At 34.6% G+C, this 14,583-nt stretch overlaps 1 protein-coding gene across 1 annotated transcript in view; it reads right to left on the bottom strand.

Moving 5' to 3' along the window:
• Positions 1–14,583, bottom strand: part of LOC142350294 (uncharacterized) — a 68,853-nt gene that overhangs the window by 31,845 nt on the left and 22,425 nt on the right. The window lies entirely within an intron of this gene.

The raw sequence follows: 14,583 nt of genomic DNA, 5'->3' as shown, positions 1-14,583 counted from the left end.
ATAATTTTTTAAAAACGTGAAGTGGTTTTTCCACCGTTGTAGATATAATAAAGGTAGCAAAATACTAAAATAAAGTTGTAGTTAAATGCTATACTACAAGCAAGAATGCTTGATGACAAAAATGAATGTTTATATTTTAATAATTTTCCAATAAAAAGGTCTGAGAATTATTTTGAAACTTGTAACTCAAGAGTTTAAAACTACTTAAAGCCTCAACAAACACCACACAACTAGTTTGAATAACTCAAACATACAGATAAAAGCAGTGTTTTGATTTGCAAAACAAATCCGCTGATGGCGAAAACGAGGAAAAAATTGAGGACACTTGTCATAAAATAACATCTATTAAACACAATCTAACAAAATACTATATATTAGAAGATACAGAATATTGGAAAGGTTGAACTGAATCAATAATTGGATATGCACGTATTCCTTAAGAATATACACCTAGATCAGTGATCCTGCTTCACAGATGTTACAATATTGCTTCAAAATTGTAGGAAACTTAATGAGAGAAGCTTAAACGAGAGAACCTCATTAAATATTACCAAAAAGAATTACAAGAATCTTATATATTTCATTTTAAAATTCTGTCTGCGGAAGCTTCAGAGAATTATCATTTAGAGTACGATACGTTATCAATGTTAAGAACACAGATGATCGCTATTGTTAAATACGGAGGAGTATTTTAGTTTATATATTTTGAAGCTCTGATGACAAACAAAGAAAATCAAAGCTCGCTGAATATTTTTTTTTATAAAGCTTAACTCCGAATCAATTATTTTGCACATGATAAACATACCTAAAAACATGATGAACAAACATGAAAAAAATACACAGAATCAGCTAAGGAAGAGATTTCTAAGAAATCTATTGCATTTGAAGTCGATACATATGAAACTAAAGGAGAAATAATCAGAACAAATGATATTGATAATTGATAAAGGATGTAATTTATTGTTTTAAAGATCGCTATTTGTTACGTAGTAATATGGCAACCATAATTAAACCAAAAATAAATCACATCGTTTTTTGGACTTTTTGTCAAGGTAAGTAGCTGAACAATTTTAAGAAAATTATAGTTTTTTCAAAGAAGACAGCAAGAGAAATCATTCAACTACGGAATGCTGACAATGTTATAAATGACAATTTAAAAAGAAAGCACCATTTAATGTCACATTGATCCCTTTAACATAAAAAGGACGAGCAAATATTGTTGTTCTCATCTTCTAGTAATTAAAGCTATTTCCTGATGTGATGGAAGATCATGAAATAAAATTTTCGGGTAGATTTTGTGGTGGATATCTAGCTAATGCAATTTTGATAAATGAAGATAATTTTAAACGTTTACTAATTTTAATTTTTTATGGACACTGAAAACATCAGAGGTCAGCCAACCAACTCTTACTATTGTGAACTTCCCATCCCACAAAAAACCTAAACTCACATCAAATTTAGTTAGTTTTCATTAAATACAACAACAATACCACAAACAAGCTCAAAAACTAAATTCTTAACAAAAAGTGGAATATCACAATCAGACATGACAAAAAATTTCAAAACGCTGAAAGCGTTTTACCACTAGATTGCTTAAAATTTAAAAAGCTTATCAGAATAGTAAAAAATAAAATTGTACTCAAAAGGTATACTACAAGCAAGAATGCTTGATAACAAAAATAAACATTCTTTTTTATTAAACAATTTCTATTTAAAATGATTGGGAATTATTGTGTAACTTGTAACCCTGAGTTTAGAACTACTTAAAGTTTAAACAAACACCACGCAACTAGTTTCGATAACTCAATCATACAGATAAAACCAGTTTTGTTGATCTGCAAAACGAATCCGCTGATGGTGGAACTGAAGACAAATTTGAGGACACTTTTTATAAAAAATAACATCTGTTAATCACAACCCAACAAAATTTTATTTATTAGACGATACTGAATATAGGAAAGGTTAAACTGAATCAGTAATTGGATATGCAACTACTCCTTAAAAACACCGAGATCAACAAGCCTGCTTCTCATATGTTACAATATACGTCTAAACAATGAGGAAACTTAATGAGTGATACTCAAACGAGAGAATCTTGTCAACTGGTACTAACAAGAATAACAGGGACCTGATACATTTCATTTTAAAATTCTATCTGTGGAGGTTTCAGAGAATAAACATTTAAGTTACGATACATTATTAATGTTAAGATCACAGATGATAACTATTGTTAAATATGGAATATTTAGGTTACAATTTTTTGAAGCTCTGATGACAAACACAGAACGTCAAAAACGGTTAATAATACCTAAAAAATTCAACTCCCGATCAACTATTTCACATGAGATGCAAAGTTATGACAAAATCAGCTAAGGAAGAGATTTCAAACATGATTTCAATTCTGATATATCTGAAGTTGAAGATAAACTTAAAGGAAAATATTCAGAACAAACAATATTTATAATTGATAAAGGATGTAAATTTTTGTTATTTAAAGCGCCATATGCGTTATGTACTGAAATGTCTACCAAAATTAATTAAACAAGAATAAAATCATATCTCTGCTTAGACTTTTTTAACAAGTTAAGTATCTGAACGCTGATAAAACAAATTGATTGTTTTTTGCCAAATTTTTGTTTTTCGGGAAATTTTGTGCTACTCTTCACAACAAACCCAATGCATTTGCCGATTGACTTTTAAAATTTTTTTGAGTGAACTACTACTTCAAAAGGACACAAGACAACGGGGAAGGAATCGTTGATTGGTTCTTCTCAGTAAAAGAGCCAGGAAACAATCTAACAGACGAACAAACTAGAAGGAATAGATTTGGCGTCAGTGGTATAGGATCGTCTTGCTAACAACAAAGAGTTGTGAGCGGCCTACAGCTAATGTTTGCTTCTATTGACAAAAAACTAGAATTGTACTCAGTTGTCATCAGTTTTTTTCGAAAGCCAGTGACATTTTAAAGTGACCATTTGAATTTGTTAACCAATTTATTCCCGAGCTCCACCGTAAGGGGAAACCGCAGATTAAACTTCGTTCCATCTTTACATTTATGAGGTTTTTGGCAACGATTAATTTCATGAGCCTCAAATATACTACGCTACTCCAACTGGCTTTTAGAAAGTCACATGCGGTTAATTGTGGAGTCTGTTGTGAGGCTATTTTATACTTCAAGATGTAACAATCTGACCACAAGTTCTGTGAATAGCAACATAGATCAGCTAAATAGCTTGAAATTGTTTTTTTACAGTTAAATTTGCTGTAAAATCGAGACCAGTTGCATCAAAGCAAACCTATTTTTCTGCAGCGTTTTGCGGCATGTCTGTTCTCCAACTGCTCTAATCGAAGTTTGCAATTAAACTCCAAGATATTGACTGAAGTCTTCTCGCGACCAAAACGAGAACTAGTTTAGTGTTTGTGTGTGTGGTGTATTGGCAACTCCATTGTTTCCATCATTAATCAAAGGACAACGCCAGATCATCAAACCAACGGTTTTTTTGACAAGCAATCACGCGCCTTTAGTGGATTGTTGCTTTTGCTCTACTTGGTTTTTCAGAAGGAAAAAAAGGATTTTTATGTAGTGGGAGAGAAAATTGTTTTGTTTGTGCCTTTCAGATCTTTGATTAACCGTAACGAAGGGTCCTGAGATCTGTTTGAGTTTTTTTTGCATTTGGTGACTCTAGCCCGGAGATCCATCATCTCCTGTGCCGGCTGTGGACAAAAAAAACCAAATAAAAGCTAAATAGACATATTTTAGTATCTCTTTTTTTATTTCTTTTTCTTCACTGACACAAATCAATTTTTTGAGCTCCGTATACAGCCGCTTGCAACTCTTGAACGGGGATAGCCGTTAGTTTCAAAAATGGTATACAAGCTTTTCATATAACAAAACTAACGGAGGTCGATTGAGCGGAATACTCAATTTGCAAGTGAGGCACGATCAAGAGAGCGCATTTCAAAGCCTTCGCGAAACTATGTTGCCCATTTTAAGCAAAAGTTATATTTAGGATACAGTTCCTAAGAGTTTGGAAAAGTTTAAAAGTCTTAACACCTTTGTGATATCCTTGACTGTGGAGATACGTATCTGAGCCACAAATCCACTTAGAGTTTGTAGAGTGGGATTCGAGGTGCGAATCCAAGCTTTTTTAAATTTGTCGGATTACCACTTTTAGTTTGTTTCAGCAATTGAGCTACAAATGCAACCGTGTTTTATCTGCCGTGGAAATCCTCCTCGAATCCAATAGGATCCTTCTTACTGGAAAACAGAGTAGAATAAAAGCAACTGAATTAAATGATGAAAGTTAAGGGAATGACAGGATGATGAAAGTGGGTTGTGTGAACAACTGAAAACTTAACTAATTAGTCGGAGGCAAACTTAAAATAGGTGAACACTGACCTTTGATTAGGCAAGGACAAACTTAAACAGATTACGTACTTAAATGAAATAATTTGAACTTAATAAGGTACAACCGTACCACATATCCTCGGCTCCAAATAAATTTTAGACTGCAACAGTATAAAATTTAGAATTTTAATAACATATGTACTGGTTACTAAAAATAGTAGATAAAGAGAGCAACAAAAAACCAACAGATAATTGCAGTGGAATTGAGAGACATATGCTAATCATTTAAAATTAGTGTAATTCCCTCACTTTTACATTCACTTGGAAACATACAACATAAATTAAAGCACAATTGAGCTGCGAATCCAATAAATAAAATATCTATGGTGAACGGCTACAGAACCAAAGTTTAATTGAACGGCTGTAAAGGAGAGACATTTACAAATAAATATTGAATACCAACAGAAAATTTTCTTAATTGTAGTACCAATCCAGATCAGATTTAATAACTCACAATTTAATTTAAATGAATGCAACAATTTAAAGTTTTGGAACTGAGTTTAAATTTGATTTTCGGCGTCGAAGACGCTCATGCTAACCTCTCTAGCATAATCTTCATACTCGTAATTTTCAGGGGAACATCTCCCAACTGGAGGGGGTGCAGGCGGACTCACTATCGGTAGATCAAAGGATGTCTCCACTACTGAAGGTTGTGACGCCTCTTCTTGAATAATGGTCTCAATGACCGGTGTGGTACGGTTGTACCTTATTTTAGTTCATGTTCATTAAGTTGTACTAAATCATTTATTCTTGTCCTTGTCAGACTAAAGTCATCGTTCACATACAAGTAATTTACCGCCGACTAAAAAGTCAATATTTCAGATTGTTCACACCCCCCACTTTTGATTATTTATTTATTCTCTTGAATCTTGTTTCTGAATTCAGTTGCATTCAATCTAGTCTGTTTTGCACTAGTCGAGATTGTATTGGATTTGAGGAGGAATTCCACTCTCAATAATTTGTCTGCAATCGCAACACGATTGTTGCTAAGTCTAAAGGTGGTAATCCAATAATTCAGTAAAAGTTGGATTCGCACCTCGAATCCACTCACCTAACTCTAAGTGGATTTGTGACACGAATTGTATCTCTACAGTCAGGGATATCACATGGCGCAGTCAGCAACTTAAGAACGTGCACTCTTGGGAATCGAGCCCTTTTGGGATAAACCAACACTTGAACCTCCATTGCGATGGGATCGATGGCAGATCATGCTAAAATTGGCTATCATGGCTAAAGAAGGAATTTCAATTGACACTCTCCTTGACGACCCTCCGGACAAAGTCAATCTATCCCCAGAACCCATTTACGAGGATGATGTCGAAAATAGCACAGCTTAAAGTGAACGAGATCGACGTACCAGAAACGAACAGCTCAAAAATTCGTGGCTCAATAGATGTCAAAAAATAGAACTTGTTGGCATACTGTGTGGAGAAAAACCTTGGAAGTACTGTGATAGCAAAGCAGTCTCTCTAACATACCTCAGCTTGGGAATGGAAGGGAGACGAATATTTGGTTCGCAAGAACCGAGTATCCAGATCGATAGAGTGACAACAAAAGTTCTTTGGGATTGTCTTGATAGTGTGTTCACTAAGCAAAGAAATATCACATTTGATCGATACACATTTCTCACTCAAAAACAAATGAAAGTAGAACCTGTGGAAAAGTTCTACGGGTGTCTTCGAGAGTTGTCTCTAAACTGTGATTTGGGAAGTCACGAGGAGTTGATCATTCGGGATCTCTTCATTGCTAATATGCAAGATGGTGAAATCCAAAGGGAGCTACTCAAAGAATCACGGACGGCTAAAAAAGCTCTCGAGGTTGCAATGAACATTGAAATGGGAATACAAAACCAATTGAAAATTTCTGGAACTCCAATTCCCAACACCACAAATGAAATTTCAAGTCAATCGATAAATAGTGTTCAAGGATCGTGGAATAGAACCCGAGCACCGACAAACCAATTTGTCAAACCTACGATTTGCCCAAATTGTGGCTATGGCTGGACTCCTTCTCATAGACAAAACTGTCCTGCTCGTGGAAAATCTTGCAAAATTTGTGGAATCGCTAATCACTTTGCAAAAGTTTGTCGCAAACCAAAACAATCTAGTAAACCAAAACCTAGAGTAAACTATGTAGATGACTCGGTTTCTGAGGCGGCTACAGTAGGTACTTCAACAACGGCGGCGGAACAAGTTAACAATATCAGCAAGCTTCTACAGCAGAAAAGCATTTACGATGCCAACTACGACTCCGATTACGATGATTATAACGAAAACTGTGTAGCTGCAATTTCCATCAAAACCGACTCTCGTGAGGTAGAACCCGTAAATTTAGTCATTTGTGTTGGAAATACATAGAAGTTCCAAAGTTAGTTTATGAGTTTCGCATTTTAACAAAGAGGAAACTAGAATTTGGCAAAAATTGCATCTTTGACTTTAAAAATTCAAAAAAATGTTTTCCTGACGTTTTGAAATAAACGATTAGTAGATCTTAGAAAACGTATTCATTGAGCCCATTAAATTTGGTTTAAAACGAGGTTCAATTTCAGTATTTCAATTTTGCATTTAGTAAAGAGGCAACAGAACATTTGCAAAATTGCTTCTTTAACAAAAAAAAGTTGCATACTACTAGCCGCGAGCCTAGTTAATGGGGTAGTATGTATTCCTAAGAGACCAGACAATCACATTTTTTTGTTTTCAATTTGTGTATACTACTAACCGCGCGCCTAGTTAATGGGATAGTATGCACTGAAATCAACTTCTCAAGAAAAACGAAAAAAAAAGAAAATTGAAAACTCTTTCTTTAGCGCAAAAGCAAGAAAATCAAAAGCTCGAAAATCAAAAGCTCCCTTTGAGTTGCAAAACTCAAACGTCTCTTTCTTTCTGTCCGCGGTCCCAGAAAATGCCGAAAGAAGTCCCCTTGCCCCTTTTCGGTCTCAGTAGTCACCAGATAGAAGAAGAGAGCATTTTTGGTGTCAGTAGTTACCATAGTAGATGATCTTCAAAACTTAGTGTCAGCAGTTACAAGAGCGGAAGAAATATTCAAAGTAAAGTTTGAAAAGAAAACAAGAAGCAAGCAGTTCAACTTAAGAGGAAAGAATATCAAACGAGCCCCAGTACAAATCGAGTTGTCTTGTCTGCTTGTCTGTAGCTCACGTTGCCTATTCGCACCGCAATAAAACAAACAAAAACTTCTAAACTTTTTCAACACAGGGTCTAAGCAGTAGCAACCTCTAAGCATTTTTTTGTTCCGTTTTCAAAAATGGTTTGTCCTTGTAAAAGATTGTAACAAAAACTATTCAAGAGCCATACACATATTCTATTCATAAGAAAATCTTGAATTCGCCAAGTTGTAGCATTTATTTGGTCGTGTTTATTGAAATAACCAAACAAGCGCGCGCACACGGTTATTTTTCTTTTTTTAAGATAAAACTAGCTAGATTTAGCACAAAAAAATTTTAAGATTCTATTTTTTGGAAAAGTTGCGTCGTAATTTTCAACAAAAAAAACATGGGCCTGATTAGCCTCACAGCGTCATAAAAATTGTTTTTCAAATTTGAATTTTGCGTTGCTCTGGTTTCGAAGCCGTTTTTACCTGTTAGTACGAAAAAGACCAACAAGAGCTAGATGACAAAGAAGAACAGTCAAAGTTGTCAGTACGCGTTTAACAAATTCAAAATTGCAGAGCTGAGTTTGAAAAGCAAGCTGGACCTCTTAAAAACTGCAATCGATCAGAGAAAGAGTTTCAGATCACTCACCCTGCTCATCAATAAAGCAAAAACAAATGTTGACGAGCTGAAAACAACACTTGATGCCGTGTTAAAGGGAAGTCCGAACTCCAGCAGCACTTCATCTGTCATGGAACGATATTCAAACCATCTGTCAAGTCTAGAGAAATTTGAACACGAAATTGACAGTTTAGATGACGATGGACTACTCAGCCAATCTTCAACTAGGATACGCGATGATGTCAGTGTAACAACTCATACGACTGCCAGATATCCAACCTCACGGAGATGCTCACCATTAATGAACGAGATTCCAGAAGCAAGCAACCCAGAACGGTCATCATTCTCCAACAAAACACCACCTTTACCACCGAGACCGGAGAAACCATCACTGTTTTTGTCTGAATGCCACAGGACCAAACCAATGTTGTCAAAGTTTTTAAATGGCAACAACGAGAATCCCCCTACTATTGCAATGAGTACAACAAGTTTATTCAGACCAATTAACATCGATAACACAGTTGATTCCAAAACAGAAGTAAAACACTCGGATAAAAATTTTGCGAAACCTGAGACGACCGTCGCAAAAACTCTCGATCGTTTTGCTCTCAGTGATACAACGTTATCTGCTGTTGATAATTTTCCAGTCAACCAGCAGCAGCTTAAAGCGGACAATGATTCAGTCCAGCCGCTTAGTTTTGTAAGCACGCAAAATAAATTTCAAAACCCTTTTCCTCAGGAAAACTTTAATAATCAATTTCAGTCAAAAAACATGCTATCTGAATTTTCTGGAGATATCGCCGAGGAACGGTTTCAGACGCAAACGTTTGAACAAAAGAGCATGGGTTGTTCCAAATACCAAGGAACACATAATTCCCGCTTGATGAATCCCAGTTCTGTCAAATATTACAGTCAAGAAAACGCACAGAATCTAGATTTTGATCCGCAACAGACAAAACAATCAATTGAACTGAGTAACACAATGACAAACTTTAATTAGTTCTCTGAAAATTCCTGCCAAAACTCGAACAATTTTCAAACTTCTAACTTATTTTCTTTACCATTGCATTTTGGACAGGAATTGAAAAACACAGAGAATAAAATTTTACCAGAGAGCTTTACTCAATTCCAGCCACAGTCACAATTCAAAACCGTAGGCTTTGAGCCTCTCAACCCCTTCGGTGTTCAACAAACCGCCTGTTTAAAAACAATAACCGAAAGTGTTCCCATTGCTCATTCAATCTCAACGTTTCCCCCACAAGCACTGCCTTCAGTAGAGCAAAATCCCGAGTCACAATTACCACATTCACATCAATTTTCCAGCGTATTACATCCAATATCAAATGAAAGGTTCAGACAACCTTCATTTGAAATCAATTCTTTACCGTGGACCTCAAACACAGCTCCATATTGGCAGAATCCAACGAGTAAACACTCAATAAATTTACCACCTCTTAGAATTCAAAACTTTAATGGCAACCCATTGAAGTACTACGAATGGATAAATAATATTTTTGCCTCGTACATAACAACATTAGTATTACTGACACACATCGTTTCACCTACCTGTAAAATGCAGTTACTGGAAAAGCAATAGATGTCATCCAAGCGTATTCGTGTGATCCTGCTTATTATAGCACAGCTTTAAACGAACTCATGTCATATTTTGATGATCCTACAATAGTGGTGAATGCCTTCATAAATCAATTGGAAAACTGGAAATCAACTAATGACTATAACAAGCAAAACGTTTAGTGCAAGCTTTCCGATACCTGGGATACACAGCAGACCTACAGAGCTCAACACTTATGAAGAAAGCTAAAGAAAAAGTCCCGCATAACATCCTCCTCAAATGGACAGAGTTCACCGTTACATCAATTAAAACACCAGCTACTTTAGTTGAATTTCAGAAATGGTTAGAAGTTCAAGCACATGTGTACGATAAGATAAACCGCGAAACATTCCAGCAAAATAACCTTCGTAGAAACAACTTTAATAGCTCTGGAAACATGAACAACAGCGATAGTCACGAAAGAAATTAAAGTAACCAAAGTTCAAGCTTTCCAGCACAGCCGACTAATCGAAATCAGTCAACAACAATAAGCAGTAGCGGTACTCCGAAACCGCCCAGCGCCCCTCCTTTTCAACCCCTAAACAACGCAAATCAACCAAAGCGTTCTTGCAAAAAATGTTGAGGAAACCCTATACTAGCGACCTGTCCCGATTACCAAAAATTCAGCCCAAGCTAGCGATTTGACATTGTAAGCAAGAGCAATCTTTGCTCGAACTGTTTTGAGCAATAAACACAAGAAGCAAAATTGCCCATCAACAAAACGCTGCCAAACATGCAGTGGAGACCACCACACAACACTGCATGACCTCGCTAAAATTATCAAGCGACCGCCAGCTGCTTTTGCAACCAGCAATTCCACAGGTACAAATGTTACCAACCAAGAAAATCAGCCAGTCAAACAGCAATGTGAACCAGGAAGTAACAACAACGCAAGCGTCTCATCCAAAACACAAAAGAGCCGCTACGGACAGTCTTTTGCAAACAAAAGTCAGAATCAATTTCAGCGCGCTAATTTGAACAATGCCAACCAAAATTTTAGCGTGAATCATCTACAGTCTACACCAAAAGAACGGTTCGAACAACTTCAACTTATCCCAGTATCTTTTCTAAACGGCAAGAAAGCTTTCGATACGTACGCTCTGATCGATCACGGAAGCCAATTTACTTTCATACTTGACAAAATCACAAAGTTCTTTGCCCTTCCATGCGAAGATCAAGAAGCCACTACGCTTCAGTATCTTAACACAGAGCATGATAAGCCACTTTCAAAAATTTCAGAACAAGTGACAGTTGCACACTACGAAAATTTGGATCAAAAGTTTCAAATTAAAACAACTTATAGCACTTCTTGTTTAAATGTAGCACCAGCTAATACGTTTGAACTCAACCAGCTTTGCGATGCATTCAAAGAATTGCGTCACATTCACTTCCCAGAAATAGCTGAAGGCAGAAATATGGCTCAGATAATGATTTATAATATACTAACTACCATCCCTATGGATGTAATGAATGAATTAGGTCTATAATTAATTGTTATAAAAATTAGCTAAGCTCATTATATAATATAATAGCAACTTCAATTAACTGTCTATCATCATTAATGGTTAGTTCTAGAATATTTTTAACCAGTAGGTCTTTGTCTCCATCTAATGATCTGCGAAGCAGTTTGATAAACCGCGAGCTTTGCTCGTTCACTGATGCTTGGTGGATCATTTTTATTAAATCTCTTTTGAATAGATATAGATTCTCATCATGAGGATAGCTTTTGATAATATTTACATAAAATCTTTTATCATCAAATATGTTTAGACTAATCTTACTTGTTTTTGTTGTTGTCATGTTATCACCAACTTTTTGTATTCTACATTCATCTACTGTTCTCTGTGTATTATTCATTAACGCAACATAATAATCTATGTGCCTAGCATTATTATGCTTCTTTAATCCTTTTTCTTTAGTGTTTTTGGGATAATTTTTGAAGCTATATGTTTTGGGGGACAATACTATAAATTCCTCAATAATCCTACTTCCCAGCTCGTGCTTAAACTTGCCGGGGACTTTATTATTAGTTTTTATAGGTATTACTTAAGTCCATATGCTCATCACTAACTTTACCTTCACTATAACTTAATACGAAACTGTCCGTATCCATATAGTGAAGTGTTAGATCTTTGAGGGATGGTTGTAGAATATTATAGAATACATCATACATGTGTAATTTACTTAATTCTAAGATAGTAACACCTACATATACTGGAGAATCATATTCTATTTTTTTTTATATTTGGCTATAATCTCTATATCTCGTTATATTCTTAAATGTTGGTTTACTTACACTTTTCATTATCTTTTCTTCATCATGCAAGAACTTACTTTGAAAGAAGTGTAGAGTTTTCATGCACATTCTTCCATATAATGAGTTATTCATTAATTTCCTTACATCCTTTTCTGCTTCAAATTAGCTGTTGCTCTTTTATTTGTATTGTTTTGTATATAATCTCTACATATGTAGTCTTATTTAAATTTAATTACTCTATGTATTTTTGTTACTTTTACTCCCATCTTGACATAGAACTTTAACATCCTATAATGAACCATATATTCAGTTTTGTTGTTTTGGTCTAAGATTAATTTCTCTGATCTGTGAAGCAGTTTCCCTGATCTTCCTTTACTTTTCTCTCCTTGTCGGTATCCCAATTCATTATCATTTATCTTTCTCTTAATAGGCATTAGTGCTAACTGTTCTGTTCTCTCTTTACTTTCATTAGTATAATCAATATCACAAACTATATAGTAACCATGATCACTATCATCTGGAGTTTTCAATTTTACATCGAGGAACCCGCTTTGCGGATCTAGAGTAGTAGTAGTAATAAACTCAAAATCCTTATAAGGTAACTTTTGCATCATTGCATAACCATATAGGTTGTTTGCGTCTATGTACCATATGGTCTTACCATCACTGTTATCTATATATCTAGCTCCCATTATTCCACATGTACCACCTCTCTTTGCTCCAACAAAATCATCTAGTATTTGTTTATCTTGCAATGTATCTAATGTTACACCGCTTGACATTAACCAACAATCAAAACTATAACCTCGGAGACTTACATAATGTAGTGGGTTAAGCTCGAATTCTTTCATACTTAGTTTAACATATTCATTCATGCAGTAGTCTAATATTTCCACATCATTTTGTAAATACTCTATAGTTAGATCTTTACCAGTTTTATGACTGTTGTCTTTATTAAAGATATCGGCATCTTCTTGTGTTGGTAATTTATTATGTAGAGAGGATTTGATGTCTTCTATTTTTAGATTACCTATAAGATTATTATACGACTTTGTCGTGGTTCCCAAGGAGTCTAAACCAAAGTATTCATATGGATATAATGTTTTAGTTTTACACCCGTATATCTTTGCCATTTGATCTAGAGGCATAGCTAAGAAGTTATAACTGTCTAAGAATTTGAGACAACCAATGCTAAACATCTTAGACTTACCAGCAGCTAGTGGTATGTTATCCACTTTTCTTTTATCATTATTCTGTTTGAAGAGTTCACTGTATAGTAGGTTGAAGTCATAGCCAGAGCCATTATGGAATATTACTGGAATGAAGTTTTGTTGTTTGTATCTTAGATTACATATTTTACATGCTGTTCCTCTATATTTACCAGTTTCATGGCAATGATCTCTTACTTTTTTAATACATGTTTTACTGCAGATATGATAAGTGTTATTAGTTTCATGATATAATTTATCTTCTTCTGTGAATATCATCTTTTCATTATTTTTGAAATTATTCTCAGTTTCTATTTCTAATAGATCTCTAGCAAATCTTTTGATGCAGCCTAGACCGAAGTAGTGTTTGAAGTTACCTTGCCAGGTGTAACCCACAGCTATTGCAATATGTTCAGCTATTACATATTTACAGTCATTAGTTGAGACTTCAACAATGCAACATTCTATATCGGCAGTTATAATATTTTTTATATTCTGACGTTTGTGTTCATTTACAAAAGTAATATGTTTTTTCTTAGGACAAACAATCTATGGTTTGAATTAGGTGCTGCATTTGTGTTTATCATTTTTAATTTGCGAGTTAAACCAATAGGTACACCTATCACAATAATAATATTTAATGTTGTTTTTATTTGGTCGTTCTAACAAGGTTTCTATATTTTTTATTAGGGCACAGTGTTCTATTTGACCATTACTCCAAACTAATATTCTTACATCTTTTCTATCTTTATTGAAATCATCACTTGTTTAAACAATTCTATTTTACCCTTACTACAAGGTGTGTATACGCAAATATTAATATTATACAATTTCTGTATTCTTATTATATAAGCAAAATCATCTTCATGTTTTTGTCTTGGTTCAATTAGTTTATCTACATATTTTTTCTCGAGTTGCATGGTGTGAGGCGGGATGTAGCCAAGCAGTTATAGTTAGTTTTAAGCAATTGTATTTATAACTACGTATATTTAATATCGATATAGAGTTTTTGAGATCTGGAGGTAAATCTATATAACTACCAATAGATGCTTTAGTTGGTTCAATGTTTAACTGAATACTTCTTATTCCAAGAAACTCAAAATCACAACCATAACCTTCATATATTTCCTTTTCGAAATCTAGCCACCGATTGAAGTCACCATATTCATATATTGCATTATTATTAATATAATCAGTATTGAAAAATATTTTAGTAGTTTTAACTTCTTTTTTGGTTCTCTTCTTATAATCACATTCAGCCGTGATCTTATATTTAAAACTCTTAAATTTTTTGAACTGGTAACAGCTTTTAATTTCTTCTAAAGAGTAATTAGTTGCTTCATCTATATCTTCAATGTAATTCCCACCTTT

This window comes from Convolutriloba macropyga, chromosome 12 (assembly GCF_964194025.1).
Source record: "Convolutriloba macropyga chromosome 12, txConMacr16.3, whole genome shotgun sequence".
NCBI lineage: Eukaryota > Metazoa > Xenacoelomorpha > Acoela > Convolutidae > Convolutriloba > Convolutriloba macropyga.
This window is presented reverse-complemented; position numbering and strand designations above follow the sequence as displayed.